The sequence below is a fragment of the Acinonyx jubatus genome, chromosome E4, assembly GCF_027475565.1.
Source record: "Acinonyx jubatus isolate Ajub_Pintada_27869175 chromosome E4, VMU_Ajub_asm_v1.0, whole genome shotgun sequence".
NCBI classification, from domain to species: Eukaryota; Metazoa; Chordata; class Mammalia; order Carnivora; family Felidae; genus Acinonyx; species Acinonyx jubatus.
Window position 1 is genome coordinate 36,856,367 of NC_069395.1, and position 19,454 is coordinate 36,875,820.

Sequence of the window (19,454 nt, forward strand, 5' to 3'; positions counted from 1 at the left end):
CAGAATCCTCAGCCTCTATCCAGCAGGTGTCGGTAGCACCAGCCCCCTCCACAGTTCGACAATCATAAATGTCTCCAGCCATTACCCAATGTCCCCCAGAGAGCAAAATCACCCTCTGCTGAGAATCACTGTAGTATATCATATTAATAAAGGGAAAAAAAAAAACCATTGGATCATGTCAGTAGACACAAAAAGACATTTGACAAAACCCTACACCCATTCATGATAAGAACTTTCAGAAAACTAGTAATACAAGAGAACTTCCTCAACCTGATAAAGAGCACCCATCCACAAGAAGCCTATAAGTAACATCACACTTAACTGAAGCCTTTTCCTTGGATTGAAACCAAGGGAAGGATGTCTGTTCTCACCACTTCTACTCAACATTTTACTGGAGCTTCTAGCAATGCAAAAAGGTGAGAAAAATAAAGGCATACGGATTGGAAGAACAAAAATTTATTTCAAAAAATTGTCTATTTGTGGACGATGGCATGTAAAAAATAAATCTCCAAAAACCTACTAGAATAATAAATGAGTTTAAGAAGGTCATGGGATACAAGTTCGATATAAAATCAATTACATATATATTAGCAATGAATTATCCAAAAATAGAATTAAGAAAGCAATTTTGTTGACAATAGTATCAAAAAGTAAAATAGGAATAAATTTAATAAAGACATGAAGACCTATTCATTGAAATCTATAAAATATTGCTGAGGCAAATTAAAGAAGACCTAAATAAATTGAGGGATACACCATGTTTATGGATTGGAAGTCTTAATATTGTTAAGATGGTAATTCTCCTCAAATTCATAGATTCAACCCAATCTCTATTGAAATCTTAGGAGGTTTGTTTTGTACAAATTGTCAGATTATTTCCAAAATTTACATGGTGATGTAAAGGCTCTAGACCAGGGGTCAGCAAACTTTTTCTATAAATGGCCAGACAGTAACTATTTTAGGCTTTGCAGTCCACACCTGTTGCATGCAACTACTCATCTCTACCCATGTAGTTCAAAACCAGCTATAGGAAATATATAAATCAGGGGTGCCTGGGTGGCTCAGTTGGTTAAGCATCTGACTTTGGCTCAGGTCATGATCTTGTGGTCTGTGGGTTCAAGCCCCACGTCAGGCTCTGTGCTGACAGCTCAGAGCCTGGAGCTTGCTTTGGATTCTGTGTTCCCGCCTCTCTCTGACCCTTCCCAGCTCAAGCTCTGTCTCTCTTAAAAAAAATAAATAAATAAAATAAGAAAAAAAATTTTTTTTTCATTTAAATTTTTTTTTCAACATTTATTTATTTTTGGACAGAGAGAGACAGAGCATGAACGGGGGAGGGGCAGAGAGAGAGGGAGACACAGAATCGGAAACAGGCTCCAGGCTCTGAGCCATCAGCCCAGAGCCGACACGGGGCTTGAACTCACGAACTGCGAGATCGTGACCTGGGTGAAGTTGGACGCTTAACCGACTGCACCACCCAGGCGCCCCAAGAAAAAATTTTTAAAGAAAATATATAGATCAACAGACATGGCTATTTATCAACAAAACTTTATTTATACAAACAAATGCCAACCTGAAACTTAGATTAACCGAAACAATTTTGAAAAAGAAGAACAAAACTGGGGACTTACACTAACTGATTACTTGTTATAAAGCTGCAGTAATAGAGACACTGTGATATTGGTGTAAAGATGGACATATAGATCAATGGAACAGAATAGAGTCCAGAAGTACACTCACGCATATATGGTTAATTGATTTTCAGTGAAGGTGCCAGAGTAATTCAATGGCAGAAAGGATAAGATGTCTGTATGCCAAAAAGAATCCCGCCCCCAAAACAAAAAACCTTGATCCTTACTTCACACTGTGCACAAAAAAATTAACTTGAAATGGATCATAGGCCTAGATGTAAGAACTGAAACTATAAACTCCTGGAATAAAATACATTATCAAAAGAATGATCCATAAAAGAAAAAATTAATGATAAATTGGATTTCTTCAAAATTTAATAACATCTTTTCAAAAAGATACAACTAAGAGAATAAAAAGGCAGGGAGAAAATATTTATAAAACATGTATCTGATAAAAGATTTGTATCCAGAACGTATAATGAACTCTTAAGAACCCAATAATAAGAACTCTTACAACAATAAGAAGACAAGAACAACAAAAATCAATTCAAATGGGCGGAAAATTTGGATAGACATTTGGATAGAGAAGTTATGCAAATAACAAATGAGTCCATGGAAAGATGTCACACCATTAGTCATAAAGGAAATGCAAAGTAAAGCCACAATAAGGTACCTAGAATACCCACTAGAATGGCTAATATTAAAAAGATTGACAATATGTACTAACCATTGCCAGGTTTGCAGAGAAGCCGAAAATTTCTCATATGGCTGGTAGAAATGCAGTATGATGCGGTGATACAACCCCCTTGGAAAGCTGGCAATTTCTAACAGATTAAAGGTACACATACAGGGGCACATGGGTGGCTCAGTCGGTTAAGCGTCCGACTTCGGCTCAAGTCATGATCTCACTGTTCGTGGGTTCAAGCCCTGCGTTGGGCTCTGTGCTGACAGCTCAGAGCCTGGAGCCTGCTTCAGATTCTGTGTCCCCCTCTCTCACTGTTCCTCCCCTACTCGTGCTCTGTCTCTCACTCTCTCAAAAAAAAACATTAAAAAAAATTAAAAGAGAAATAAATAAAGGTACACATACAATACAACCCAGTAATTTTACTCCTCAGTATCTACCTAAAGAGAAATGAAAATGTATGTGCATACAAAAACTTGTGCTTAAATGTTCATGGCAGCGCTATTCATATCCCAATACCGAACAGAATCCAAATGCCCATCAGATGGTGAAGAGATAAAGAAAATGTGGTGTATCCATACAATGGCATACTAAACAGCAACAAAAAGGGAGAAACTATTGGTATATGCAACAAACTAGATGAATCTCAAAACCATTATGCCAGTTGACACAAAATACTGTGTAGTTATTTAAATAAATTTTCCAGAAACTGCAAAATTATAGAAACAGGAAGCAGATCCCCTCTTGCCTGAGTCCAGGGCTGGGAGTAGGGATGGAACGCAAAAGGGCACATAGGGTGATGGGTTGGTTCTAAAATTTTATGGTTGCATAACTGTATGCATTTACTAAAATTCATTGATTGGGTGGATTTTGTGGTATTGAAAGTATGACAGTAAATTTGTTTAAAAAGGGGGGGGGGGAAACGTAACCAAAGTGTGTGCAGTGGATGCAGCAGCCCCAGAATGGTGTACCGTAATGAGAGGCCCTTATTGTGACTGCTGAGGATCATATGAACTTCTCAGGATAGAGAGGCAAGGTCATGGACTACAGAGGTATTGTAAGAGTCAAAGGCATTTGAAATTTGTCAGTTTTCCCCATGTTAAACCCTTTCTGAGCATATGCCTTTCCTTCTTAATGCTTCTGTCCTGTTTGTAAAACAGAGGATGTGGATAACCAGGGTTACAAGAGCATTGTTTAAAATCTCTCCATATAGAGTAGGCGCCATTCTCCAAAAAAAAAAAAAAAAAGAGAGAAATATCAAATAATGAATGGTCTTCCTTGTTACCAACCTACTACAAGGTCTAACAAAACCAGATTGTGCCAATCAAACCCACAATCTTACTTCATGGTTCCTAAGGCTAAATAATAACCTTAATACACACACACACACACACACACACACACACACACATATATATTTAATACTTTACAGTGACTATGCAGAGTTAACATGTTAAAATGTTTTTCCAAGCACTGATGGGAATTGCATGTGTGAATCTTATTAAAGGAACTGTCAAAATGGACAGAATCCACATTTGGCCAAGCAAACAGTGAAGACAGCAGGCCTAATTTTAAAACAATAAAAATCTAATTGTTGCAACAAAAGAGCTGACAATCACACAATCAAACCACGAACAGAGAAGGGGAGGGAGGAATGTGTATATTGAGAGAGTGATCCTCTGGAACAAATACAGACTATATGGAGATCTATATCCCACCGAAACCTGCATACTAATTTATAGCAGCTTTATTCATAACTGCCAATTAATTCTACTTCATAATGGGAAACAACCAAGATGATCTTCATTAGGTGAATGGATAAGTAAACTCTGGTACTACCAGATAATGGATATACCTCTGGAAAAACAGTATCTGGAAAACAAGTCTTTTGTTTTGTTTTGTTTTTTTAAATTATATCCATCCTGGGAGAAGCTCCCTGTTCCCAGCACTTCCTGCCTCTCTTGTGGTGTTTGCTGGGCTCACTGACAGGCAGAACTGAGGTAAAGGTTATTTGATGAAAGCAAAGGGACCACATATCACTGGTTCAGAAACCCACAGATATTCATTCATTTATTGCCTCGATGCAGGACCTACTTAGCGAGCAAGTGAGCGTTCTATGTGCTCAGCACCCTGAGGTTTTGCTTTTTGCCTGAGAGTGGTTTGCTGCTATATCACACTTTCCGCGTGTGGTTCCATTATGGGCAAAGAATTTCCATTGTAACTTACAATGGAAGTTAAAGATGCAATCTAGGTCTTAAGAATTTTTTTCCTTTTTTCTCATCTCACTGATCTCTAGGTGTTGGAAGGTATGACCTTTTACTCTGCTCTAACTGCTTGTATTGATCAGTCTTGTCACACAAGGGCAGCTTGAGGAAGGTAATACATCCATCTATTGTTCCAGTAGGTGGCGTCCTCCCCTCTCCATCAACACAATCTTTCCATTGACAACCAGGGCTACAATCACCTACCCTATTAATTTATCCAGCAAATTAAACAGCTGAAAGCCATGTCTTTCTGAAGTTTGGGGGTAAATTTAGAGTGTTTATATGAGATAGATAAAAAGTTTAGCTCTTTTATTCGGTGTAAAAAGTTGGTATATACCAATCTTGCCCTTATTTTTATTAGATGGATTTAGTTTGAAGACTGGATTCTGTTTGTAACATTGCAAATATTTTCAGAACATAAAATTGCTAACATTCATCTCCTTCTTAAAGTTGTTCTGTTTGAATTTACATGCAGTGTAGTGGTTATGAGCCCTAGAACGAGACTTCCAACGTTAAAATCCCACCTTTCCCAAACTAAGAATTTTGCAATTGAGCAAATTATTCAAGACATGCGTTTTCTTATCTATAAAATAGGGCTGATGATTAAATGGGTTGATATCAACAAAGCACTGAGCACAGTACCTGGTGTATAATAAGACAATAAATGTTAGCTATAACCTGCAAGTATTTAATATTGGTTTTCTATGTACATTTACATTCTGTCCTTCCCCTCCATCTTCAAGATCCTTGAAGAAAGGGATCATATCTCTTCCATCAGACTGGTCTATTCCCAGGGTCTGTCTTCTCTATTCTCCCAGACACCCTGCCCAGGATTCTGTGATCAACATGGGGAGCTGGGAACATGACCTTTAGTTCTAACAGTAACACCTATTGAAAATTCCTCTCTCTCAACTTCCTAGCCCTGAAGTCAGGCAGCCCCCACTCCCCACAAGTAAAGATTCTCTATCTGTCCCAGCATCTGATTTCATTGTATTTAAAACTCAGATATGATTCTAGGGACAAATTGCCTGCTTTATTCAGTTGATAGGGAAGAAGAGGGGGGAGAAACCATGGAATCATAGTCAATGACAGTACAAGGAGCCCAGTGCACACCTGCAAATGTTTCTAGCCAGTGAAAGGAGATATACCCTTACAAAACATATCAACAATGACCTGTAGATGTTGGTCAGGGTATGGGGGGATGGTGGGTAATGAGTCAGGAAGTAGGCAACGATAAGAGAAGATGTATAAGGGAACAGGGAGAGACAGTAAGGTTTATGGAGTGCCTACTCTGTGTCAGGAATATAGGAATGCTATCTCATTTATTTCACACAGGATTGTGAGGTGGGTCTAGAGTCCCAAAGCAATGCCCACTGGAGTGGTTAATCTGGCTCACCAACCCAAAAGTTGGAATCTGGATTTCTGGCTCTTGTTGAAAAATGGAGACCATGGGAGGACAGGATGGCATGGAACCTGAGCCTGAGCCGGAGCCTGGCTGCTCCTCCAGATCCCACACAAGCTCTGTAGTGCACCAGTGTCCCTCCCCCTCCTCCATGACTGCAGCCTTGGGCCTCCTTCGTGTCTCTTTCTGCCTGGCTCCCATGCATCTCTGGGTTGTGCATTTTACTAATTCTCCCCTTTTACTGATGAGTAATCAAAGCTCAGGGCAATCAAGTACTTGCCCACGGTTGCCTAACTGAAAGTGAGGAAGCTAGAATTGGACTTCTGATCTATTTCATTCCAAAATCTCACTCTTCATGCTCCATCAACCTCCACAGAGATTTATATAGCCTACAAATACCATTCAGAACATACACTCCTGGAGAGAAGTATTCTAAGAGGCCTGTGTCTAGGAGTCAGGAGAGCTGGATTTAAGTTGTAGCTACAGCCCTTGCTGAGTGTCCACCTTCGGGCACCTCACTTCAGGTCACTTCTCTGGACCTCAGCTCATAGGCAAAATGAGGAGGAACAGGCCTACTTCACAAGGTTGTTTTGAAGATCCAAAGAGATGTCTGGGGAGCCCTTGGTCCAGGGTCAACCTCAACAATTCTAAAGGATTGCTAGACACGCAGCAAGGAGGAGGGCGGACAAATTTGTGCTACTGCTGAGGAAGATGGGGAAGGACTGGTTCCAACCAGACCTGAGACCTTGAGCTAAGGGAGTCAAAGCAGGAAAGGACTGGCTCAGCTTGGTTGTCCCAGGTTGAAGGGTAAGATGTGTACAGTTCAAAGGCACTTGAGGAAAATCTGAGATGCTTTTTATTTGTAGGTACTTGTGATTCCAGTGTGGTTAGGTTAGATTTCTAACTGCTCAGTAATTCTCCGCGTCCTACCCGACACCTTCCTGCGCGTCCGCCCTTCCCCTGGGGCCTGCGCCCCTCGCCAGGACTGCTCCGGGCCCCGCCCCAGGCCCCGCCCTTCCCGGGTCCCGGGCCCGCCCTCCTTCCTCCCCCGGTCTGGCTCCGCGAGCAGGGCTGGGGGGCTGAGAGCCTGGCCCCCGCCTCGACGTCGGTCGCTGCCTGGAGTAGCCGCGAGCCTGCGGACCAGCGCCGGCTGAGCACCCCCGCGCCGAGCCACACGTGAGTCCCGGCAGGTCGCCTCTGGGGCGGTGGCCGCGCCGCGGTGATAAGCCCCGAGGCTGTAGAGCTGGAGTGAGGGGACCGAGGAGCGTTCTTCGGCTCGTCTCGTTTGCTTTGAAACCGAAAGCGCCACAGCGGCACGGGCCCCGCAACCACCTCCTGGCGCCTGGCGCTCGGCTGTGGGGGTCCCGGGCCTGGCCGCCCGCCGCGCTCGCGTCTAGCGCGTCCCGGACCAGCGCCGGGCGGCCGCGGGGTGGGGGTTGGGGGACCGGGGGAGCCTGCTGGGTTGGTGGCCGCTGCTGCGGGCAAGGGGGTGCAGTTGGGTGTTGAGGGTCAGAGCCAGGCTCCGCGGCTCCGAGCGGGTTTTCTTTGCAGGAGAAGGGTGTGTCGTGGACGGAGACCGGGGGTCTGGGCTGGGGAGCTGCTGCAGAGCGCGGCTGTGGCCTGGAGGGACCAGGTTCAGGTTGAGGGGTGATTTCCAGGCGTGCCCTGCACGCACGCACTGCAAACCCCAGGCTCTCCGTTCGCACCCTTCAGCACCCCCTCCACTTCTGCAGGACTTCTCCAACCGGAGCCCTCTGGAATGAAACTTTAATATTGGAATGAATGGAAACCTCCACGAACTGTTCGATTGAGCGTGCTCATTTAGAAACACCACACAGCACACAACACAGCACGCACACACACACACACACACACACACACACACACACACCCAAAGCTGAGCTCGGAGGGGTCTTGGAAGATACCAAGGTTAAGGGAGGTGAGTTACCCTGGGACACCCAGAGGATTGGTGGAATCCAGAACAGATCGCTTCCCCCTTGCCGCTGCCCTGCAGGGTTTTGGCAGTTCTGAAGATTTTCTGTGAATACCGGGGCCTTACTCTTGTCGCTGACTCCACTGGGCTGCTCTGCCCGCTGCCGACTTTCTCGGCTGGTTCTGCCCCCTCCTGCAGAGTTTCCATATTTGGCTATTTCAGATTTACTTTCTCGAACTCAGTTATCGCCCCGTGGCTGGCAGGGCCGCTCTAGGCCAGCGGTGAGGTTGGGAAAAGGCTGCCCCTGCAGCCCCACCCTCCACAGCCCTGGGCCGTGACCCGTGTCCCTGAGGACAGGCATCTAGTAACCAATTTAATTCAGTAAATATTTATTGGGCACAGGTGCTGTGTGACTAAGGCCAGTGGAATATGGTTTCTTCCTCTAGAGACGTTCACAGTTTAAAAGGGCTCTGGAAGACAAAATGCAAAGAAATGGAGGTGCTTCTGGGAATAGAACAGTTATGTGTGTGAGAGAGAATTTTAGGCCGGGAAAGGCTGGGTAGGGCCTCTCAAACCCAGGGTGCTGCTGCTGGCTGTCTGCCCTTGTCACATGGCCGATAAAAGGGAGTTAGTGCAGTTGATGGTCGGGTGAAAACTATTTGACCACTCCTCCCTGTGGTCTACTCTGATTTGCATAGTAAGGTCACTGCTGCAGGAAAGCTGGTTGTGAGATGGAAGCAGAAAATATCTAGCCCCTGTCGAGGCTTTCTTGTTTTCGTTACCATTCTGTTTTGAACTGTGTGGGATGGGTAGGCCCTCAGATCCTGGACACAGGCAGGAGAAAGTCACCTGTGTGAGCCCAGCTCTGGACGACCTGCTGGAGGGGCAATGATGGAGGAGGTGACTTTCTCAGGTCCTCTGAGCTGAGGTCCGTGGCCATGAGGGTAGGATGGGCAGCGTTTCCATCTGTCAGCAAGCATCACCTGAGCACCCATTGGCTATGGGTGGCAGGGCAGTGGAAAGAGTACGGAAAGGAGAGGGAGGCCCCGTCCACTGGAAGTACTAAGTCTGTAACTGGGATATTTCATTGGGGGCGATCTGCAGACTGAGGGAGCTGGATGCCTCTGAATCAGCCCCGTTAGGCTCATCAGCCTTTAGACAATCAGACCTTCTGTGATTATCTCAGCTTCTCAGCAGAAGACCCTGAAGAAAAAATAATTCCATGTTTGTAAAGCTCTTTCCTTTTTAAAGCGTCTTCTCATTGCTGTTCTCATTTTGTTCTCCCTGATATTCTAGTGAGTCAGGCCAATGCAGGATTATTCTCCTCGTCTCCCAGATGGTGAGGGTGAAGTCCCGAGTGTAATAACCCTTTAGGTTCCACTGCTGGGCCGGGCCTGGGTCTCTAAGGTGCCTGGTTCCTCTGCTCCAGGCCCCCACCGTGGTTTCTCAGACAACTAAATCTACCCACCTCCTCCTCAGTCTGGACTCTGGTAACACATGTCTGGTGTGCTCCCAACCATACAGAGCAGAGTCCCCTGGAGGCTCTGCCTGGGGCGCCACATGGACAGACATCTGCTCTGTTAGCTCTACCCCAACTCAGTGAACTCGGAGCAAGACCTGTGTCTATTCTGGTTTGGGTCCTGGAATCTGACAGAGTAGGCCTAAACAAATGTCTGTGTCGAATTCATTTGAGATGTGTCTCCCTTGGGACTGATGGCTGGGGAACATGTGCTTGGTGGGGCTCTGGACAGAGAGGCTGAGCTGTCAGCAGGACTTGCTTAGACCCCAGGAATCAGAACAGCCCTGTGCAGTTTGAAAATAGCCTTTCTGACCTGATTAACTTCTCATGGCCTCCCTGAGAGAAGGGAAAGGGAGGTTGCTGTTCCTTCCACTTCCCTGGTTACAAGCTAGGGCACAGAAGTGACCGGAAAGATCTCACAGAATGTAGGGACCAGCCAGGACCCCAGCCCAAGTCTCCTGACTCTAATTCCTGTGCTCTTCTCCTGGTATTTTGGCTAGAGGAAGCCAGAATTCTGGGCAGGAGGAGCGTGAGGGAACCAGAAAGGCATTCATCAAAGGCCACCTGACACCTTTGTCACTGATTGGGGGTCTTTAAGGGCTAATAGACCAAGGGAAGAGGGGAGCTGTGGCAGACCCAGTCTCTGAAGAGCTTTTTCTGTGCAGATGGTGGCTTTTACTGGGGCTACTCTGGGGCAGGAGTCATCACCCCAGCAGAGCAAGGTGGGCATCTGTGTGTGTGCTGAGGGTAGAGGGCACCAGGGCAGAAGCGATCTTCAGGGCTGGAGGGTTCCTGCCCCTGCTGAGGCCAGGGTTGGGCCCCACTGAGCTTGTTGCTTTGCCCAGAGGAAAGCTTTATTTGGAGGGTCAGACAGTAGTTGACCCACATGGCCCCTGGCAGGCCCTGTCTTGTGAGGAAGTGGACTGGAGGACCAGAGAGGAAATAAAAGTGAAAATACTCACCAGTCCTGACAGAAAAATTCAGTCAGCTTGAAGCGGCAGTGAGGAGTATATTCTGCGTATTGTTATCTGGAGGCAGGTGGTGACACATGATTAGATGGTGCCGTGGCCAGAACTGGGTACCTCTGCAGGTACCTGCAGGGTCTGTGGTCCCTGTGTTGAATGACAGAGCCCAGGGAGCACCCCTTCCGGAGTGTGTGAACAGGGAAGGGGGACCCATTCACTTTCAGCAGCTGCCCATGCCTCATTGCTGGACATGCACTCCACCAGCTTCTCTCCTCTCCAGTCCAGAACATCCCTGGTATTTCCCCCATGGTCTGTTTCCTCTCAGGGAAGAGGTACTCTCCTGACCCATGGGAGGGAGAGCACCTTCTCCACCTATGCCCCTGATGCAGCCCTCTTCTTCCTCTGACGGGCTCCATCCATCGTTCCCTTACCACTGACCTCTTCCTCTGCCCCACTAGCTCAGCCTCTGTTAAACAGGAACAGCCCATGTTTCTGCAACCCCTCTTCTCTCCCTTTCACTGAACAGCTTCTGGAAAGAGCAGCCAGCACTTGCACTTATGTATTCCTCCCTCCGCGCTGTGCACCTGCCCTGCCGCTCAGATTGCCCGAAGGTTTCTGGGGCCTGGTAATCCTCAGTCGCCAGCCTGCTCTGCAGCTGTTGCCCATCTCCTTGGAGGGTGCCCCATTGTCCCCACTGACGTTCCCTTCATTGACCCTGAGCTTCTCATCCTCCTCCCTCCCTGCAAGTGCCCATATGAGGACCAGGCTGTGTTCCCAGGCTGGGCCTCTAACCCCTGTGCTCCTCTCCCTAGAGCCCTCCTGTCCTCCCCTGGCTCAAACCAACACTCTTCAGGAAAGGTTCTGTCTCTCACCCAGCTCTGTTCCTGGCCAGTTTGATTTGTGACACACAGAATCTTCGCCGTGATGTTTCCGGAGCCCCTCAGACACGCATCCCAAGCCGTGCCTTCCTCTGAGTTCTCCCTCACCTGTGCAGACATCACTGTTCTCCCACAGTCACCTCTGGCCTGTCTCCCCTGGCCGGTTCTGGTCCCCAGGGCGGCACCCTGAGTTCACGTCCATTTGACACATCCATTCGACCTCTTTCCTGTATTACCTTGATTGTGCATTCACTCACTTTCCTGCCTTTCCGTTTCCTCTCCTGCACTGCTGCAGAGGGGCCGCCTAAATGCATAGTGGAAATAGTGTGGACTTCAGAAGCTGCATTCAATCTGAATTTATGACTTGCTGGTTGTAGTTGCATGATCTGGGCAAGTTGCCCAACTTCCATGAGGCTCTGTTTCCAATGGTAAATAGAGATAGTAATGTCACCCACTTGGGGTTGCTGGAAGGATTAAATGAGCCAATATATACACAGAGCCTAGTGTCTGGCGGGTACTCAGTAAAGCTGTTTTTCTTCTATGTGTTTGATAGCAATAGGGAGTTGTGGGGTCTCTGGGGAGGTGGAAAATGTGTGTGGAGCCTAAAGGCATTCACATTAAATTAAAAACAGACAAACAAAAGAACTGCCAAGTTCCGAGGGAGCCCATCATTTAAACTAGCCTGTTGCTGACACTTGGCAATCTAGACCGAGCAGAGCTCAGCAGCCAGGTAGGTGGGCTGGGATGGGACTGGACATGGTGGGGATAAGCTGGGACAAGCCCTTGGCAGGCAGAAGGCAGAGAGGAGGGCAGGAGGCATAAGATAATGGAGGCCCAGGCCCAGGGAGAGGGTTTCAGGAGCAGGATTCCAGCCTTTAGAATAATGTGTGGGCACAGCAGCCGCCATCTTGGAGAGATAGTTGTGCTGGTAATAAGGTGACACAGGGACCCGGCAGAAGAAATACAATGGATTTGGGAAGCAAAATACAGGCACTGGCTTGATCACCAGGAGCAGAGAAGTCCTTTAATGCAATCCAACTATGCAAGCAGAGCAAAATGTGGAGTGAGGTTGACTGGGTACAGAACTGCCAGCCAGAGCCTTTTCCACACTCCCTTACTAAGGAGGGTGGCTTGGAACAGCCAGGCTGTGTTCTGAGCCTTCCGTTTGCATTTGTAGAGGGCCCTTGAGGCCAGAGGATGGAGGCAAGTGGGTGGAGTGAAGCTAAGCAGTCATGAAAGTCCCTCTTCTGCCTTCATGACATTAAGATTCTGAGGAAGAGGCTGGGCAGATACCTACGCTACAACCTAGCAAATTTACCCTGCTTCCCTGGGTTAAAGACAAATAATTTAACATAAAGTGAAGGCCTAAGTGCTCAGTAGTTGCAGAATAAAAGAAGTGATTCACCAGTTGGGTGGGGTTATTCCAGGAAGCCCTCCTGAGGAGTGAGGAGAAGTGGGCCAGAGAGATGGGAGGGGATATTGGACCCCGGGCAAAGGCATTTGAAAGGGATAAAGGAAGGAGTGAATAGTTGCCTTTAATGGATGGGAAGTAGATTATTCTGGAGCCCCCATATTGAAGTGTTTTATTTGAAAAGCCAATAATTTGGATTGTTACTTCAACTGCTCAGTGACACTTCTGGCAGACCTTTCTGAGAAATGTCCAATGCCATGGATATTAGCTGTGGACAGACAGACACTACCTTCTTTCATTCTTTTCTTGGTATTAATTTCGTATGTGTGACTTCACTTGATTCACTTCATTGATGCTGGATCATTGGAGCAAATGTGACTTCTCTAGCATCCATTTCTTCCACCTTACAATCATAGTGCTTGATGCTCTCAATGTCAGCTCTGCTTAGGCTGTGTTAAACAGCTGTAAGGCCTTTTACACCTGACTTCCCTGTTCCTAACTTTCTTCACATCATTTCTTCTGCCTAGAGTGCCTCCTGTATTAATCTACTAATTCATGCCCCCTGCCTTTGAAGGAAAACCCAAATTCATCTCTTGTTAAGAAGACTTCCCCAAGACCATACCCAGCTTCGATGATTTTCTCTGAGGGCTCACAGGATTCAGCATATAGTTATACAGATATGATTCATTACAATGAAAGGATCCAAAGCAAAATTGGCAAAGGGAAAAGGCACATGGGGCAAAGTCCAGAAGAAGCCAGGCGCAAGCTCCAAGAGTCCTCTCCACCACTGATGTCACATAGGGTCACGTTATTCCTCCAGCATTGAATAGTGACAACATGCGAAATGTTGTCTACCAGAGAAGCTCATTAGAGACTTGGTGCCCAGGGTTTCTATTGAGGACTGGTCATGTAGGCACCCTCTGCCTAACGTATACCAACATTCCAGACTTCGAGAAGAAAAACAGGTGCTTAAGAATAACCACATTGTTTGCAAAACAGTTTGGGGACAGTGAGCCACCCTAATTAGTTAGGAGAATTGGCCCCAAATCCACCTTCTAAGATGTTAACCAAGGGCCATCCTTGGAAACAGAACTTCCCAAGGATGGCAGTCTCAGGCCTGCTATGTTACCTCTTTTCTGCACAGCTTGCCTGCATAATTCCACCCGATAGTGCCTAGCTATGCTTATGCTGTAGAAAAAATCACTCTAGATAGGAGCCAGGAGACCTAGGATCCAGCCCAGCATGGCCACCTACTGCTGGGTGACCCTTTGAAGCTCTCACTCCATTTTCTTCTTTCCTGTGGAAGAGGGGAATTGTAATTCTTCTTTATAGACCTCAAGGGTGAGGCCTACACCCTTGATAGTGGGTTATTCTATCTATCCCTCTTGGTTGAGCACCTACTGTGTGTCAGGCACTGAGTGAACACTGTGGGAGTACAGAGGGAAGTGTGGTGTAGTGGCTTCGAGAGGAGACCAGTCTGATATTAAACCCAGCACTTACCAGCTGTGTTACCTTGAACACGTTATATAATCCTGATTGATAGAATGTGAATAGGAAAATAAAACTGGTGCCCACACCTCAATGGGTTGCTGTGCACAGTGGAACAACCCATGTAAAGCTTCTAGCCACAGTATCTGTCACGTTGTAGGCCCCCAAAATGGCAGCTATTAATTCACTCAGATAGTTGAGCGCTTGCTGTGTGCCAGCAACTTGAAAAATACGTGGCCCCAGGCCTGCTTTCTGTTTGCTGGTTCAGGTTAATAGTGAACAGATAATGACATAAAAAATGAATTGCAGTCATAGTAAATGCTATGAAGGAGAAGTACAGCATGGTAAATAGCATGCAATTTGGAAGAGGGGACCTAGCGTGGCTGAGGAGGCATGTGAAGGCCTGGCTGAATATGTGATGCTTAAGCTGGGCCTCAGTGAGTTTCGCTCAGAAAGAGGTTAGGGGAAGGGGAGGACAGGATGTTTCCAGTGGAGACAGCAGCTTGAGCAAAGGGAGACCGGCCTTAGGGGTGAACGCTGTAAAGAGGGCAGTTTTGCCACTTGTATGAAGAATGGCAAACAGGAGCACCTGGGTGGCTCAGTTGGTTAAGCATCTGACTCTTGATTTCAGCTCAGGTCATGAGTTCATATTTTGTGACTTCGAGCCCCGGGTTGGGCTCTGTGCTGACTGTTAGGAGCCTGCTGGGGATTTGCTGTCTCCCTCTCTCTCTGCCCCTCCCCTGCTCACTCTCTCTCTCTCTCTCTCTCTCTCTCAAAATAAATAAATAAAAACTTAAAAAAAAAAAAAAAAAGAATGGCAAAAAGACCAGGGAGAATGGAGAATAAAAGGTAGGGGAGGAGGGGGGCTTCCAGATGACCCTAGAGTTTGGACGGGACCATTGCAGCATGCATTAGGGCTTTGGAACGTTAAGAGGAATGGGAAGCTGTGAAAAGATCGTGTGAGTGACACAGCTTGGTGTTTTCAGAAGCTCAGTCAGGCAGTGTGTGGAAAATGCTCTGGAGGAGTGAGTGGGTGAGGGAGACCAGTTGTAGGAGGCTGTGCTGTGGCCCAAGTGAGAGGGATGGTGGCTTGAATCAGGGTGTTGGTCGTGGGGGTGGAGAGAAGGAGGCGGAGTGTACCTGTCAGGTACACTCAGGGGGCCTCTGTGACTGATGGGATGTGGGGGAGGAGAGAGAAGGCATCGCCCGGATGATGCCAGTTATCTGGCAACAGCAGGAAGATAAAAGAGTTGGGTCTTTACCAAGAGGTAGCTCTGGGGAGAGCAACTTAGGAGAGGGGAAATCGGTTGAGTTTGAGATGCTTTGGCTTTGGAGTTCCTGCAAGGCAATCGGAAGAAGGCACTCAGCATGCAGCCTTCATGTGGGTCTAGATGCAGAGGAGGTCTGGGCTGGAGAGAGAGAGAGAGAGTTGGGAGTTGTTAGTTCATACATTGTCTCTGTTCTTGGACAGTGTGGTTTCAGGGAAGCTAAAGGGAGAGTGTGTGTATTTGGGGAAGGGCATGGAGGGGGCAACAATGTCTGATGTTGCTTAGAAGCCAGGTAAGATGAAGACTGAAAACGGACCATTGGTGTTAGTGAGCCAGCAGTCACCGATTTGGGTGGCTTGGTGAGGGTGTGAGCCAGGCCCGAGCCGGCTGAGGACTGGACTGAAGAGAGGCCAGTGGAGACAGTCCCTCCACTGTGTTGAGGGTGAGGGTGAGTGAAGAAGTTTGGCTGTGAGAGGAAGGAGAGCTCGAACTTTCGAGAAATGTGAGAGTGAGGATTTTTAGTGTTGCTTGATCTCTAGAGAGATCGTGGTTGTGTGAGAGTGATGGAAGGAGCCAGCTGAAAGAGAGAGGTTGGCGATGAGGAAGGGGGGGTGGGTGACAGTGGATGTGAAGCTCCCTGAGGAGGCAGGGGTCCAGGACAGGTGGAGAAGTTGGCTTCATTCAGAGGTCACCTCTAACACGCTCTGAGAGGGAGAGGGCAGAGCAGGGGCCCCCGTGCAGGGAGACACATAGGTCTGGTGGCAGGAAGTGGAGGTCTTTCTGGTCTGAAGACTTCTATTTTTTGTGTGCAATAGGAAGTGAAGTTTCTGGGTGAGGCCTGGCGGGGGGGGGGGGGGGGGAGGGGGGCGTGGTCACGGTTTGCAGAGAAGAGAAAGGTTTGAAATAGATAGTGAAAACAAGAGAGTGAGCTGAAAAGGAAAACCTGGCCTCCAACTCTGTTACCTGTTCACATGGTGAAGCCTCCAGAAAAGGACCCTGGCAAATGTGATTTCACCTGTCTAGCACCTTGTGAGGCACCTGGGTGAGGGCCCTATACATATTTCTTGAGTTGAATTGTTGGCCTTGTCTACCTTTAAAAATCCTCCTCAACATTTTCCCCTCCTTCCCAGGTACCTGGCTTCCCCTATGACATCTCACCAGGGACTGGTTCATGTTAGTAGGACTAAGGACCATGGCTCAGACTTGGCTCTTCCAGCCCTGTATGGCTAGACCCTCCCCTCCTGACACTGACTACCTCTCCCCAAGTCAGCCATCCTTTTTTTTTTTTTAATCTTTTAAAAGTTTATGTATTTGTTTTGAGAGAGACAGGCAGCGTGAGTAGGAGAGGGGGAGAGAGAGAATCCTAAGCAAGCTCCACACTGCCAGTGCAGAGCCCGATGTGGGGCTCGAACCCACGAACTGCGAGATCATGACCTGAGCCGAAACCGAGAGTCAGATGCTTAATTGACTGAGCCACCCAGGCTCCCCTCAAGTTTCCTCTGTCTAGCTGTAACTGGTGGAATTTTAGGACTAATAAACAGTTAAGATGGGAAGTTTTAGGTACCGGGAAGCAGCATAGGTAGGAGAGAAGCTTTCCTGCTTTTTGCAGAATACGGTAAGGCAGTCATTCAGTCTTTCTGTGAGTGTTTATGGTATGCCTGTCATGGGCGCCCTTCTAAGTATTAGCACCTCAGTAAACAAAGGAGACACCTCTGCCTCCTGGAGAGCTTGCGCTCTGCCTGGGGAAGACGGGCAGTAAAGAAGTAAACCTCAACATGCCTGATGGTGGGGAGTGCTCTGGAAAAGAATGCATCAGGTGATGGGGCGTGTGGTCAGGGATGGTTGTGTTTGCAGTTGGGGAGATTAGTGGAGACCTCACTTGAGAGTGAGCGTTTGCGCAGATACCTGAAGTGCAGGAACAAGCCATTCAGGTGTCAGGGGGACAGACAGCAAGTTAAGGCGCTTGCACTAGTCAAGAAAAAGTGAGGCCATGAGACTAGAGTGTGTGAACAGGTGGAGAGTGCTAGAAAATGAGGACAGGCCAGATTGCATTGGACTGAACGGACACTGGCTTTAACCCTGAGTGACATGGGGGCCATTGGAGCCCAGAGGAGTGGCATGTCTAACTTCTGTTTTTAAAAGGATAGCTCTGGCTGCTGGGGTATGACTGGGCTGTACAGGGAAGGACAGGGGCAGGAGGCCAGCTAAGAGATTAATGCTGTTCCCCATAGGGAGATGACACTGGCTTAGACCAGGGCGGTTGTGCTGAAAGTAGGGAACAGGGTTTGATATGTTTGGAAGAAGAGCCGAGAGGATTTGTGTTGTGGGGTGCAGAGTAAGAAGAGTCAAGGGTGAGTGACTCCCGAGGTTTGGTCCAAGCAATAGGGTGATTGTGACAGCATTTTACTGAGGTGGAGGAAGGCCATGGGAGGAGCAAGTTGGGTGGGGCGCCAGGTAAACAAACACAGAGGTATGGACTAGGCACTTGGAATGAGGAGAGGTCCAGATTGCAGGTAGACATCGGGGCACTGTCAGGGATGGCATCTAAGGGAGGAGCCAAGATGAGCTCACCAGAGAGAAGAGGTCCAGCACCAGCCTGGGCCCTCTGAGAGATGGGGACATGAGGAGTAGCCAGTGCAGAGGAGGAGGAGGAGTCTAGAAGCTGGCCCAATGGTCTAGTTCTGTGCATCTCACACGGTACTGGCTGTAGAATCTGGCTACTACTGAGAGATCCTGATTCTGAAATATGTTAACTAGGGTAGGCTAAAAGATTGTAACAAATAGGCTTCTGAAACAGAGGTCTGTTTCTCTGGGGTAAAGTATCCAAGTCAGCATCTTTGTCATGCTCCCGGGCACACTCTTAGAGCACATTGTTGGTGTACTTTGTATACAGGCATGGCCCCACCTAGACTGAAAACCTCTTGGGGACAGGAACTGTCTGGTAACTGGGGGTCGACCCCCACTCCACCCTCTCCCGCAGTAGAATGAGGCACAGGCCTATGCACACAGCAGACACTGAAAAAGTGCTGACTAGGAGTGAAGGATGGACATGCATGGATATTTAGTGCTTATTTACGTGGCACGCACTGTGTGCTAGTAATTTACGTGGATCAACACCTTCAATCTTAACTCCAAGCCATAGAGGCAGCTACTATTCTCCCATTTTCTAGATGAGGAAAAGAGGACACAGGTAAGTGAATGGCAGAAGGAATTGAACCCAGCGGTCTGGGTCCAGAGCTGGTCTCTAGGCTGTCCTGCCTCTCCTCGAGACCTCCATCTTGGTGTTGGTTGGGATGTGGTCCATTTCCCTCTAGCTATGACACAGAGCAAAGAGCACTGGACTTGGTGTCAGGAAGCCTAGGTTCACATTCCTGCACCACTATGTGCCCGCCGTGTGATTTGGGGCAATTCGATTGACAGCTTGGGGCCTCAGGAACTTCATCAGAAATGTGATGATATTGCCACAGGGTTAGTGTGAGGACCGGGTATGATGTTGTATGTAAAAATAGAAACTGCTGGGGCGCCTGGCTGGCTCAGTTGGTTCAGCTTCCGACTTCGGCTCAGGTCACGATCTTGCAGTCCGTGAGTTCAAGCCCTGCGTCGGGCTCCGTGCTGACAGCTTGGAGCCTGGAGCCTGCTTCGGCTTCTGTGTCTCCCTCTCTCTCTGCCCCTCCCTGCCACTTTCTCTCAAAAGTAAACATTACAAAAATAAAAAATTAAAAAAAAAGTAGAAACTGCTAAGTACCAGAGTGTGTGTAACTGGTGTTATTTTTATCATCTTGAAAAATCAAACTGTGGAACTCCTAAGATTGCCCAACAAAAGTTGCCAGAGGGGTATAGACCACAGGAAACCCCACAGGCCTTGCTTCAACCAAAATAGTTCCTCTGTACAATTTTTATTTATTTATTTTTTATTTTAGAGAGAGAGAGTGCAAGTGGGGGAGTGGGGCAGAGGGAGAGAGGGAGAGAATCTTAAGCAGAGCCCATCATGGGGCTGTCTTCGACTCTGGGATATC

General features: G+C 47.6%; 1 protein-coding gene across 3 annotated transcripts in view; it reads left to right on the plus strand.

The window, feature by feature from the left end:
• Positions 1-6,981: 6,981 nt before the first annotated feature.
• Positions 6,982-19,454, plus strand: part of TRAF5 (TNF receptor associated factor 5) — a 51,346-nt gene continuing 38,873 nt past the window's right edge. For 2 of the 3 annotated variants that reach the window (XM_027074491.2, XM_027074493.2), the window contains exon 1: positions 6,983-7,152. The gene's annotated coding sequence lies outside the window, so the exon portion shown is untranslated. Of the gene's footprint in view, positions 7,153-19,454 lie in introns of all 3 variants that reach the window. The other variant, XM_027074492.2, reaches the window with a different exon arrangement.